Genomic DNA, 11,847 nt, shown 5'->3' with positions numbered 1-11,847 from the left:
ATAACTGATACCCTCTTCCATCTGAAGCTTCACTGTCCAACCACCCTCTTCCATCTGAAGCTTCACTGTCCAACCACCCTCTTCCATCTGAAGCTTCACTGTCCAACCACTGTTCAATGTTTGTGGCTTTTGTCCCATAAATAAAACACTTTGCTTTCTGTTTTCGGCTTCATGCACACAGCTAAATGTCGGCCCGTACAGATCCATGCCGGTGTGCACGGCCGTATCAGGCCGCTCCCGGGAAGGACAGGTGCTGCGTGTGATTGTACGCAGCAGCCTGTTCTTCCTTATGGGAGTACGCAGCCATACGCTCACCCAAGCTGCACACGGATGTGCAGTTCATGTGAGCGTACGGCCGCATATTCCCATAGTGAAGAACAGGCTGCTGCGTACAATCACATGCAGCACCTGTCCTTCAAGGGAGCGGCCCAATATATGGCACGCTGCACAGATCTGTATGGGCTAGACTTGTGCGCCGTCAAAAAATTTGTTCCGTTTCGGAATATCCGTTATTTCTTATTCCGTAATTCGTATCCAAAACTCAATTCGGATTCGTACGAAATACGAATTTTCGTTAGTTTCGGCACATTTTCGTAACTTTACGAACATTCGTTAAGATGAAGTTAAAAAGCAAAAATACCTTTGTTAATATTGGAGTCGATGTGGTAGACATTTAGCTGTGTGCATGAAGCCTTCAGGTAAAACCTGCCTTATTATTTATTTATCACATGTATTTACAGGTGAAACTCGAATAATTAGAATATCGTGCAAAAGTAATTGCAGTAAGTGCTGCAAAAGGGGCCCAAACCAAGTACTGAGTACATATGCATGCTTGTACTTTTCAGAGGTCCGATATTGTTCTATGTACAATCCTTGTTTTATTGATTGCATGTAATAATCTACTTTTTTGAGGTTGTGGATTTGGGGTTCTTGGGGTTTTCATGAGCTGTAAGCCATAATCATCACAATGATGACAAATCACGGCTTGAACGATCTTGCTTTGCATGTAATGAGTCTCTCTCATATATTAGTTTCACCTTTTAAGTTGCATTAGTGAAATAAATGAACTTTGCACGATATTCTAATTATTCGAGTTTCACCTGTATATAGCGCCGACAATTTACACAGTGCTATACATGTTCGCATCAGTCCCTGACCTCAAGGAACTTACAGTCTAAGGTTCCTATCTCACATGCATATATATGAGAGTCAATTAATCTTCCAGCATGTCTTTTAACCCCTTCATGACTGAGCTTGTTTTTAGTTTTCTGTTCGTAAATGACTGACACACACATATTATATATTGTTTTTAAGAGGACAGATAGGGCTACATATTTATATCACATATGTGTGTCTAACGCCTCACTTAGGACAAATAAAATATTAAAAAAGAGGAAAAATCGTTAAAAAAACACCTTTTTCCCAGTTTTGAATTGTAGTATTTTTTTACAAAAACAGCACAGCTAAAAAAAAATGCAATAAATACATTTATTTATTTGTCCTTTATTTTTTATTTTTTTACACTTATTTTTTTACACTTTTCACAATTTATTTTTTTACACTTTTCACTATTTTTTTAAACTTAAAATTTTTATTTTATTTATTTAATTATATCAAGCAGTCATTGTGAATTAATCTCACTATTACTGCTTGATAAATTAATACATTTTTGGTTATTATCAGGCTGCTTCAAACTTCAGAACAGCCAATAATAAGTTAGTGACACTGATCCTGCAGCAGTTCAGGATTCAGCTGTCACTAATTAAAGGTTTTCTTGAACGTTCCAACAACGATCAGAAAACTGAAACATTCTTCTTTCAGGAATAGACACATTATGTCTCTATTCCTGAAAGTGAAAGAAAAAAAAAGCCTGTATAGCTTGAGAGAGATATCTCTCTCTATCTATACGAGATGTCAGAATGCCGGCAAAAGCTGGCATGTGTGCCCGCTCTGCTTTCACTCTCAGACACCCGATATTAAGGTATCGGGTGTCTGAAAAAGGTTAACCCTTTCATTAATGGATGCCTCGAAACTGAGGCATACATTAATGAATGGTAACCTCTGATTCTCAGCGGTTACCAGCCTTCTAGTGCAGCAAATAACTCGTCACGTACAGTGTACGTCTCCCATCACGAAGGGGTTAAGCGTGGGAGGAAACCAGAATACCTGGAAGAAACCCACACAAGGGAGAACATACAAACTCCTTGCAGAGAGTAACCTGGCCGGGATTCATCTCCAGTGCTGCAAGGCAGAAGTGCTAACCACTGGGCTGCCTCTCTGTTTGCAACCTTTTCAACTTCTTCCAAACACATACCTAAACTCTATATTTGAAATATTTTGGGAATAACTCTGTTTAGTGAATGTGGATTTGTGATTTTTTTAAGGGTTTTTTTTGCATTTTATTCAAGAACACACTTTTCTTGATGCCAGACAATGGCATTACTGATACTGTTTGTGAAAATCCAACTGTTCCGTCATACCATGTACACTTCATCTTCCAATCATGTTATTAAAAGGGCTGGTGTTTTCCCCATGACACTCAAAATCACATTAAAATGCCCCTCTCCCTGCTGTATGTGTTTATTTGTTTCTTAAATGTCTCCCATGGCAGGGCCCAGATCCCCGTGTCATTTTTGTCAATGGCGTGTTTATTAACTTTAAAAAAGGGCAATAATCTAGAATCAAGATTCTCTCCAACATAGACTTCAATGTGTTTCACATTAAAATAAAGACAGACTCAGAGAGACTGAGCGGAGGGGCTGCATGACTGGGGGAAGGAATAGTCCCTGGAGAAGGGGTTAAAATAAAATGGGAATCAGTTGATCTTACCTGATTGGAGGTTGGAGTCAGGTGTCGAGGAGGAGCCGCATGGGATGGGACCACGTGCTGATGGTAAGGGGTCTTTGGGGGTACATAAATGTGAGTTGGTTACAAAGTGGGGGGCCATCAGTTGGTATGGTGCTCCCCCTGTTGATGTTGGTAGTTGTCGGGGGCCTGGCCCCTTGGAACATGGAAAGCAGTATCTGTTCTCGAGCTGGTGGGGGTGCGGCTGAGGACATTGAAGCGGTTTTTAGTAGTAGAGGCCTTATTTTGGCTGATGGGCACCCAAAGACCCCTTCTCTTATCCAACAGTCATTCAGATTATTTATTTGTATGTTATTTTGGTTATTATGTTTGGCAACAGTTCAATTTTGGTATGTTTAATAAAGGGCTACTGTGGCCATTTAAATCCATGTTGCACAGTCTGTGTGTTCATTGAGGTTTTTAACAGAGGGACGTAATTGACAAATCCATCAGTCAAGTCTTCCTTGCAAAGGAGATACCGTATTTTGCGCTCTATAAGGCGTATCTAATTGGATCACTTGTATTAAACGAGCAGCGGCCCCCACTGTACATTTAGCTCTGCTTGTCCGGAGCAGGGCTAAATGTACAAAAAAACTACTCTCCCGGCAACGGAAAATGCATGTCCCAAGCGCCAGGGATTCACTCCATAAGATGCACACACATTTCCCCCCTATTTTGGGGGGAATAAAGTGCGTCTTATGAAGCGAAAAATACGGTAATTAATATTCACCATTCCCACTGCCCACACTGCTGATCTCTGCTATAATGAAGAGAAACCTTGGGTAAATCTTAGGATTCTGACACTTCTGGATATTTCAGTTTTCTGGGCCCATGTTTTGCATTGTGGCTCCTCCCTCCAGCCCCTACAACATTACAGTGCATTGTACTGACATAGGGGCCAGCGTACTGAACCACTGTGACAAGAAAACTGACACTGCTGAAAGGGAAAGATTATTTCTACTCGTTACAGCAGATTGGTGGTACAGGCAACAGGCGAGGTAAATATTCACTTTTTTTGTACTATTTTGTTTTTTTTGCTGGAAGATCTTTATTTTGCAGATTTGTTTTATTGACAGAGTTGCATTAATGCATAATGTCCCAGCAACAAGCCAAGGAGCATGGGTTTCCATCTTCCCTGATTAATGGCAGACCTCTCCTGTTCTGGAGCAGGTCACCAAATTTGACAGCAGGATCTGTTGGCATCTACCAATCACTATCAGCATGGAATAAATACATCAGCTCCATCATCCTCGCTATGAACATTTTACATGTCATCCCGTGAGATTGCTTCCTACCCATCAAAGAATACATATATTCCTCTCTCTAGTTTCAAGACACCAGCTAATGGCTTCCTCTGCACAAGGCATGGGATGTGCGACGCTTTAACTACCTCGTATGCATGGCAATCTCTTGCAAGGCTAACATGGAAAAATGTATTTACCCAGAGATGTCTTTTTCTTTTCATGGTGTCATATTTACCTAGACTTTATCAGGAAAGATATTTCCTGAAGTCCCTATACTTGAACTCCAGGCAGGACAGATTTACTCTCTCTGCTGCACCAAGGCCAGGTTCAATGCGCCCCTCTACCCACCAAGATTACGATAAAGAAGGTTTGTTGCACTCCTTACCGCACAGCCCAACAGCCCCATATGTGGGGAAGGATGCTCGGAGTGACTGCGGATGGCGCCGCCAGTTGAAGTTAATAATAGAGAAATGTCACCAGCACACCAAACTCCTTCAAGGATAATCAATCGTGGATTTATTCAAAAACTCGTGTCAAATACACAAGCACTTTTGGGACCACACAGGGTCCCTTTATCAGGCATAGCAGTGACAAGGTTGCATCGGGCGATAGGAATGCCACACGCTTGCTGCCCCTCTGCTCCCTGCTGCTATAGTTTTATGTATGGGTATATTATTGTTCACTCAGCACTAATTTATTCATTGTCTTTTGGTTTAGTTAGAGTTTTTACTGCTGATCTTTTGGCCTTCAGCCTGCTTGTCTCTGACCAGGGTAAAGCCTTAATTTTATATTCTACTTCCAACACTAAAGCGGCCTTGGATACTTCCTGTCCACCTGGCAATGTCTTACCAGACAGGAAGTTAGAGGAACTCTTGAGTAGCAACACAGATAGAAATATTTTTTCTTTTTTTTTTGCAGAGAATGGGAATGCAATTAAATGTTTGCTGCTGTTTGGGTCCATGATGAATAGTCTTTACTTCTATCTGTTCAAACCGTTGTCAGCAAGCCTAGAAGTGAGGGCAAATCTCTCTAATGGAGCCCCAGATAGCAGTAAAACCTGAAAGAAGTTCTAGTCTATCCCCATTCTATCCAAAACTACAAAAAGTTGTTGGGCTTTACATACTTAAACCACTTAAAGATTTTAAAGATAAGAGTTACATCCTAAAAAAAATATTCACCACATTTCTAGGGAGGGAATTTCAAATGTCCAGCTCAAAATTAATGCCGGTCAAAATATATATATATATTTTTATTCAGATAATTTTTTTTATTGATTTTGCACATTTTCAAGTATAGTAGGCAAACAGAAAAAACCCCCCCACAAAAACAGAAAAAAAGCCCAAAGGAAATATCAATCTAACAGACAAATTAAATTGAAAAATAAACGGGGGGGAAGAGAAAAAAAAAAAAAAAAAAAAGGGGGGGAGGGAGGGGGGGGGGGGGGGGGGACATAGTGTCATGCAGATATCAAAATTCGACAAGAATATGCTATTCACTGGTGTGAACGTAGATGAAACATATATTATATCAGGCACATCGTGAAAAATAATACATAAAGAACACTGTGCAGGGAGCCAACACCTGTCTCAGCTGGCAAATGACTATGTTTAGGATGGGCCTGGTCAAGCCGCAGGTTGACCAGTATATGGGCAAGGCTGACTAATCAGAGATGTCTTGCCCTCGATACGTCAGCCAACTGTCCCAAATAGAGTGGAAACGGGGCAAGGTACCCCTCTGGTGAAAAGTAACCCTCTCGAATGCGACCATCCTGTCAAGTTCTACCAACCATGAGGTCAGAGTAGGGGGGTGGGGAGATCCATTTACGGACCACCAATCTGGTTGCGGTAAATAAGGCAAGTTTAAATGCTACAGTAGTGTGTTGTGTAAGAACGTCAGATTCCACAATACCCAGAATACACGTTAATGGGGAGTTTGTCACTGAGGATGTAAATACAAGGATAAGGGTATCCACAATCTGATCCCAGTACCGAACCAGCTTAGGGCATCTCCAAAACAGGTGGATCAGGGAGCCACATTGAAAGCCACACTTGGGGCAATTGGAATCAGCCCTAAGCCCGATACGGAACAAGAATTCAGGGGTGCGATACGTTCTGTGAATTATAAAAAGTTTAGTCAGTCTATGGGTGGGAGATAGGGAGACCTGGGTAACCCCTGAAGAACATCCTCCCAGACATCATTCTCCATGGGCCCCACATCTCCCTCCCACCCCACACTTCAGAGGGAGGAGGGCATTGGATTTAAGCAGAAGAGGAGAATATAGAAAGGAGATAATCCCCATGGTGGAGGTTGCCAATAGTACAGTATCAAATATCGGAGTGAGAGATAAAACAGGAGGGCCCTAACGAAACTGGGATTTTAAACCATGGGAAATCTGGAGCAACTGGAAGTAGCACCTACCGGGGACTCCATACATTTCAGTCAGTTCCCCAAAGTCCCGCAGCCTGCCCTCCCTGTATAAGTGGGAAATAGTTATCACCTCTTTGCTAGTCCAGTCAACGGTGCCCTGGAGAGGGAGGAGCTCCGGCAGGTGACCATTCCGCCACAGCGGCGTATATGCCTGGTCAGGGCACCAACACCTAGTGCCAGGTTAGCCGCATCCCAGACCTGTCCCATCAGCTTCAAGGTAGGGGAGATAGAATACATTTTACTGTATAGATCACTATCCAAATGTAAAGGGCTTAACCCCCCGGAATAGGTGGAGAAGGATACGGAAGGACTGTGGTTGATGATCCCCAGCCGCCCAGTCTGTAAAGTGTTGCAGCTGTGAGGCTAGAAAGAAGACCCATGGACAAGGGAGGGCAAGCCCCCCCCCCCCGAGGTCTTCGGCCGCTGTAGAACATCAAGCCGCAGTCTAGAGGGTTTCAGTTTCCAGACCAGTTCTCTAAACATACTATCTATTAACCGGAACATTTTTTTAGGGATCCAAAGAGGGGAGTTATGAAGCACATAAAGTAATTGAGGCATCCAGACCATCTTAATCAAGTTTGCTCTACCGCCAACCGACAATGGTAATTTGACCCAAGAGTTACGTTGAGTTTTAAATCTCCCCAGAAGGGGGTGCAAGTTCAGAGTAAGATAGTCGCTCGGGGGAGCGGATGTCTATATAGTTATGAAGCACATAAAGTAATTGAGGCATCCAGACCATCTTAATCAAGTTTGCTCTACCGCCAACCGACAATGGTAATTTGACCCAAGAGTTACGTTGAGTTTTAAATCTCCCCAGAAGGGGGTGCAAGTTCAGAGTAAGATAGTCGCTCGGGGGAGCGGATGTCTATATACTTAGATATGTAATGGTAGATTGCACTTGTAAATGCGTCATTGTAGGATCCAGAAATGTTATGTTTTAAAACATTTTTACACTATACTGTAGATTGTGTCTGCTCTTGTTTATGAAAATCTGCACTGTTTTCCTGGGAGACAATGGGATTTTGCTGACCTGTATTTGAGGTCCATCCTAAATGTACTTGGAATGCAGGAAAACAACTTCCATCGAAAGTCACAAGAAGCTGGCACTGCAGGTCATGTTTCTTAGGCTTTCCCCATTTTTCCCTTGCTACTGACCTTAATATGTAAGAACTTATTCATTCTCCCTATCCTTGCCACAAGATGACTCAACTCAAACACACAGATTATAAACTAAACCATGAGAAACCAGCTAGCAGAGTTTGCTGCTGTCTGGGTCCATGATGGATAGTCTTTACTTCTATCTGTTCAAACCATTGTCAGCAAGCCTAGAAGTGAGGGCAAATCTCTCTAATGGAGCCCCAGATAGCAGTAAAACCTGAAAGAAGTTCTAGTCTATCCCCGTTCTAGCCGAACTGAAGTTCTGCTGTACGGGCTATAGCCTGTAAGCTCCCGAAGGCGGTCAAGTAGCTCAGCTGAGCCGAAGGCATATGCTTCAGCTCAACTGAGGCGAAGTGACACCCAAATCGGGATGGCCGGCCAGACGAGATCTCACGGCTTATTCCGCCCAGTTGCAAGGTTACCTGGAGACGCTGAACTGTCATTAATCAATGACAACTGTGGAGGCGGCCGTGACGTCATGGCCGGCTCAGCCAAGTTTTTGAGTTGTTGTTTATTGGCCGGGATCTGCTAGAAGACTCTAGCAGGTCCCGTCCACTGCTAGTTCTGCCCATTTTTTTCAACGTGTTTTTCTACTTTTTTCATTGAGTTCCTATTCTGCTCGGTATTCACAGTCCTTCTGTACTTCGGATCAGCCGAACATGCAGAGCATGATGTTTCATTTTGCATTATTTGCATAGACTTTTTCACGGAAAATATTTACTTAAAGTGACATTAAACTCTCAGATTTTTTGACATAAACCAATACTGTAATGTGTGCCTTACTGTAATCCATGGTAGTTTCCCTTCTCTTTGCTGCTCTTCCTTTTAAATCCTCATGTCTTCTCATGCTTGGGGAGAACTTCCCTTTTCAGCTCAGGGCCTCTTCCTGTAGTGCTGGCTCAGGTTACAAGCCTATACAAACTTATACACAGACACCGTGTACCCATTCCAGAGACAAGGCAGTCTGCTGCAAAACAGAAGTTCTGCCCAGCATGAGAACAGATACAGATTTAAAAGGAAGAGCAGCAAAGAGAAGGGAAACTACCATGGATTACAGTAAGGCACACATTACAGTATTGGTTTATGTTAAAAAATCTGAGGGTTTAATGTCACTTTAAGTCCCCATACTTGAATTCCAGGCCATAGCCTGGGACAATAGGCTGTAATATAATTCTCCACAACTCAGTGTTCTTGTCCAGCAAAGGCCCGATAATGGTTAACACGTCTGACAGGAGGGGCATTTACTTATGAGTCTGTCATGTCATGCACAATATAATTTACCAAGTATTCATTTTTTCTTTCTCGGAAGCTTATTTGGCATCTTAACAATAACGTTACAAAAAAAGAACATGGAATATAAAATAAACCAGCTCGGCTAAGAGTTTCATGTAAAAATATAGATTTTAATTTTATAGCTGATATTGCAACTGTTACATCAGCCCTTTGTTCTGCAGAGTCTGTAGATGTAAATCAGTGTCAGTTCATGTATATAAGGAGCTGGTGATTGTGTGTCCTCTCCAGTGCTGAGGATGTGCAGCACTGTCAGTGACCATACTGTGTAAGAAGATCTGATGTACTGTATGTCATGAGTTGGTCTCTTGTACACAATCTGTTCTATCTTCTGGCTCTTATCTTGTCTTTCACACATTTTGGAACATTACTAACCCAAAGCTCAGCCTCTCCTTGTAGGCTCAGACGCCTAAAGCCTATGTTTGAGTATGAATATTACCAACAAGGAGATGTCGTGATTGGAGGACTAATCTCTGCTCACTACAAAGTGGAAAGGTCCTACATGACATATTATGATAACTGTGTATACTCTTCTTTCTGTGATACGTAAGTCTTTTTGTTTCTTTTTTTTATTCTTAGTAAACTTTGTTGCATTAAACCCATTCAGGGCTGGAGGCTGACAATGACCAACTGTATGGAGGGGACTAATTCATAATGTGAAGGGAGCTCACAGGCACTAGGAATCAATGTCTCATATAATTTTGTGTATGGGTATATTATTGAGTTTCACTCAACAAACACTGGATCATTCATTTAAAGCCCTTTATTTTAGTCAAGGGTTTCACCGCTGATCTCTAGGTCTCCCAATTGCTTGTCTCTGACCAGGGTGAAGTTCCAATTTCATAGACTCCTTCCAACACCAAGTCAGTTTATTGTTGTATCTGGCTATGGTACAAGGTGGTTTGGTGACTTCCTGTGTGAGCTTAGCCTTACGAACACACATCACAACTATATATCTCTTCTGCAGTTTTTACAATTTTACACAAAGTCATAAAGTCTATGCCAAGCCAGAAATGTTTTTCAGTTTTTGGTGTAGTGGGGAAGGTATTTGTTTCTTTTTCTTCTTCCCGGGGTTCTTTTATAGTTGAATCAAGTTTATTAGACCAAAAGAAAATACACAAGTATGAGCAGTACAAACAACGCATGAAATGGATTGAATGTCTGGATCTACTACTAAAGTGTTGAACATAAACAGTGCACATAAGCAAGAACATTATAGAATAAAGGCAAGAAGGGGGCAATATATATAACTGGAACTGTGGTAATAGAATGTAGCATATAGTCCGGACTAAGCAGTTGCTCTCTGTATGATGTGCCATCTTATCAATACGCATTGATAAGAAAATAATAAGAGGGAAAATGAGAAACAGGAGACCAACAGAAGGAGGCAATGAGAACAGGGAAGGGAAATAAATAGAGAAAGAGGAAAGTGGAAGGAGAAAGAAAGGCAAGCCAGGGACCCTTGGTCAAGGTACCAAGAAATACAGGTAACAGGGGTGAGGGCTTCATAAAAATTTACCTAAGGCGTCAGAGGTCACAAAATCCAACCAAATGAACCATTGAACAGTAAAACATTCCAGAGTATCAGTGTCAGGAGCAAGAAGTTCCTCCAACCGCATATACCATTCATTTGGCTAACCCATAAAGACAACAAAGGCATGGAGGACTTCTTCCAGAACAGAGGGATAAGCTGAGGGGCTGCTGCCAAGAAATTACATAGCAAAATGTGTTTTTGATTTCTTTGGGACTCCGGCAGGAGGGACAGGAGATCATGCTCATTAGAAGGCTCCAAAGTATCTCTATATAGATGGTTATAAATTACAAAAATGCCACGCCAAAAAGGCAAAATCAAAGGGCATTCCCACCAGATTTGAATGTAGGTGCCTCTGGACTCTCTACATCTCCAACAAATGTCTGAAGAATTTGGAAATACACGATGGATGGAAACAGGGTCCATGTACCACCAAGAAAAAAAATTTGAAATTCTTCTCCTGGGCGTACCTAGACACAAAATATGTATGTGTAAAATGGAAAATAGTGTCCCAGTTGGTTTCTGGCAGGTTATGAGAAAGATCATCATGCCAGGAGTCCTGGAGGTTCTTTTAGAGAGATTTCCCCCAGTTTATGTCCTGTTGACAATATTTTAGCAGGCAAGAAGTGAGGAGAACTTTCCAATAGCAGCCAATAAATACAAATGAGAAGAAGGCTAGAAGCCCTGTCAGATTTTAAATCCTTGATAAAGAGTTATTCTCACTTCTGTCTTATCAAACTGTTGTCAGCAGGATAAAAAGTGAGTGGAAATCTTTTTCCTGGAGCAGTAAATACCCCCCCAGAGTTCTAACCGTACTCTACTCTGCTTAAAACGAGAAAAAAATTTTTTTTGGGCTTCCTATACACTTTATTCACAGGATTTTGAAAGCAAGGGATACATCCTAAAAACTGTCTGCAGAGTTTTTAGGAAACATCTCTTATCTCCAGCTCCTCTCCCCCGGTCGCTTCTCCCTATGCCCCTATTTGCAGCAATCATAATGGCAGCCGGAAATTGCCTTGTATTACACAGCAGGAGCAGCTGTCAAAATGCAACTGCTTCTATGTAAAATGAACCTTGCAGAAAGTCTGCAAGTGTCATTGAACAAATACAATCAAGCAATGTATTGTTTAATTATGTTTACTATTTCATTCATATGACCTTTGAGTTGTATATGACATTGGTTGAAGAAACTTTACAATTAAAAGAAAAGTAATTTTTTGAATATATTACCATATAGAGTAATCTATTAATAACTATTATTTAACCCTAAACAGACCTAATTAAACACATTTTAACTTTCTCCTATTAGCCATTATGTTTCTCTTTAGATGTTTCCATTAATATATATATATA

The sequence above is a fragment of the Nanorana parkeri genome, unplaced genomic scaffold, assembly GCF_000935625.1.
Source record: "Nanorana parkeri isolate BGI_ZX_2015 unplaced genomic scaffold, ASM93562v1 scaffold2019, whole genome shotgun sequence".
NCBI lineage: Eukaryota > Metazoa > Chordata > Amphibia > Anura > Dicroglossidae > Nanorana > Nanorana parkeri.
This window is presented reverse-complemented; position numbering follows the sequence as displayed.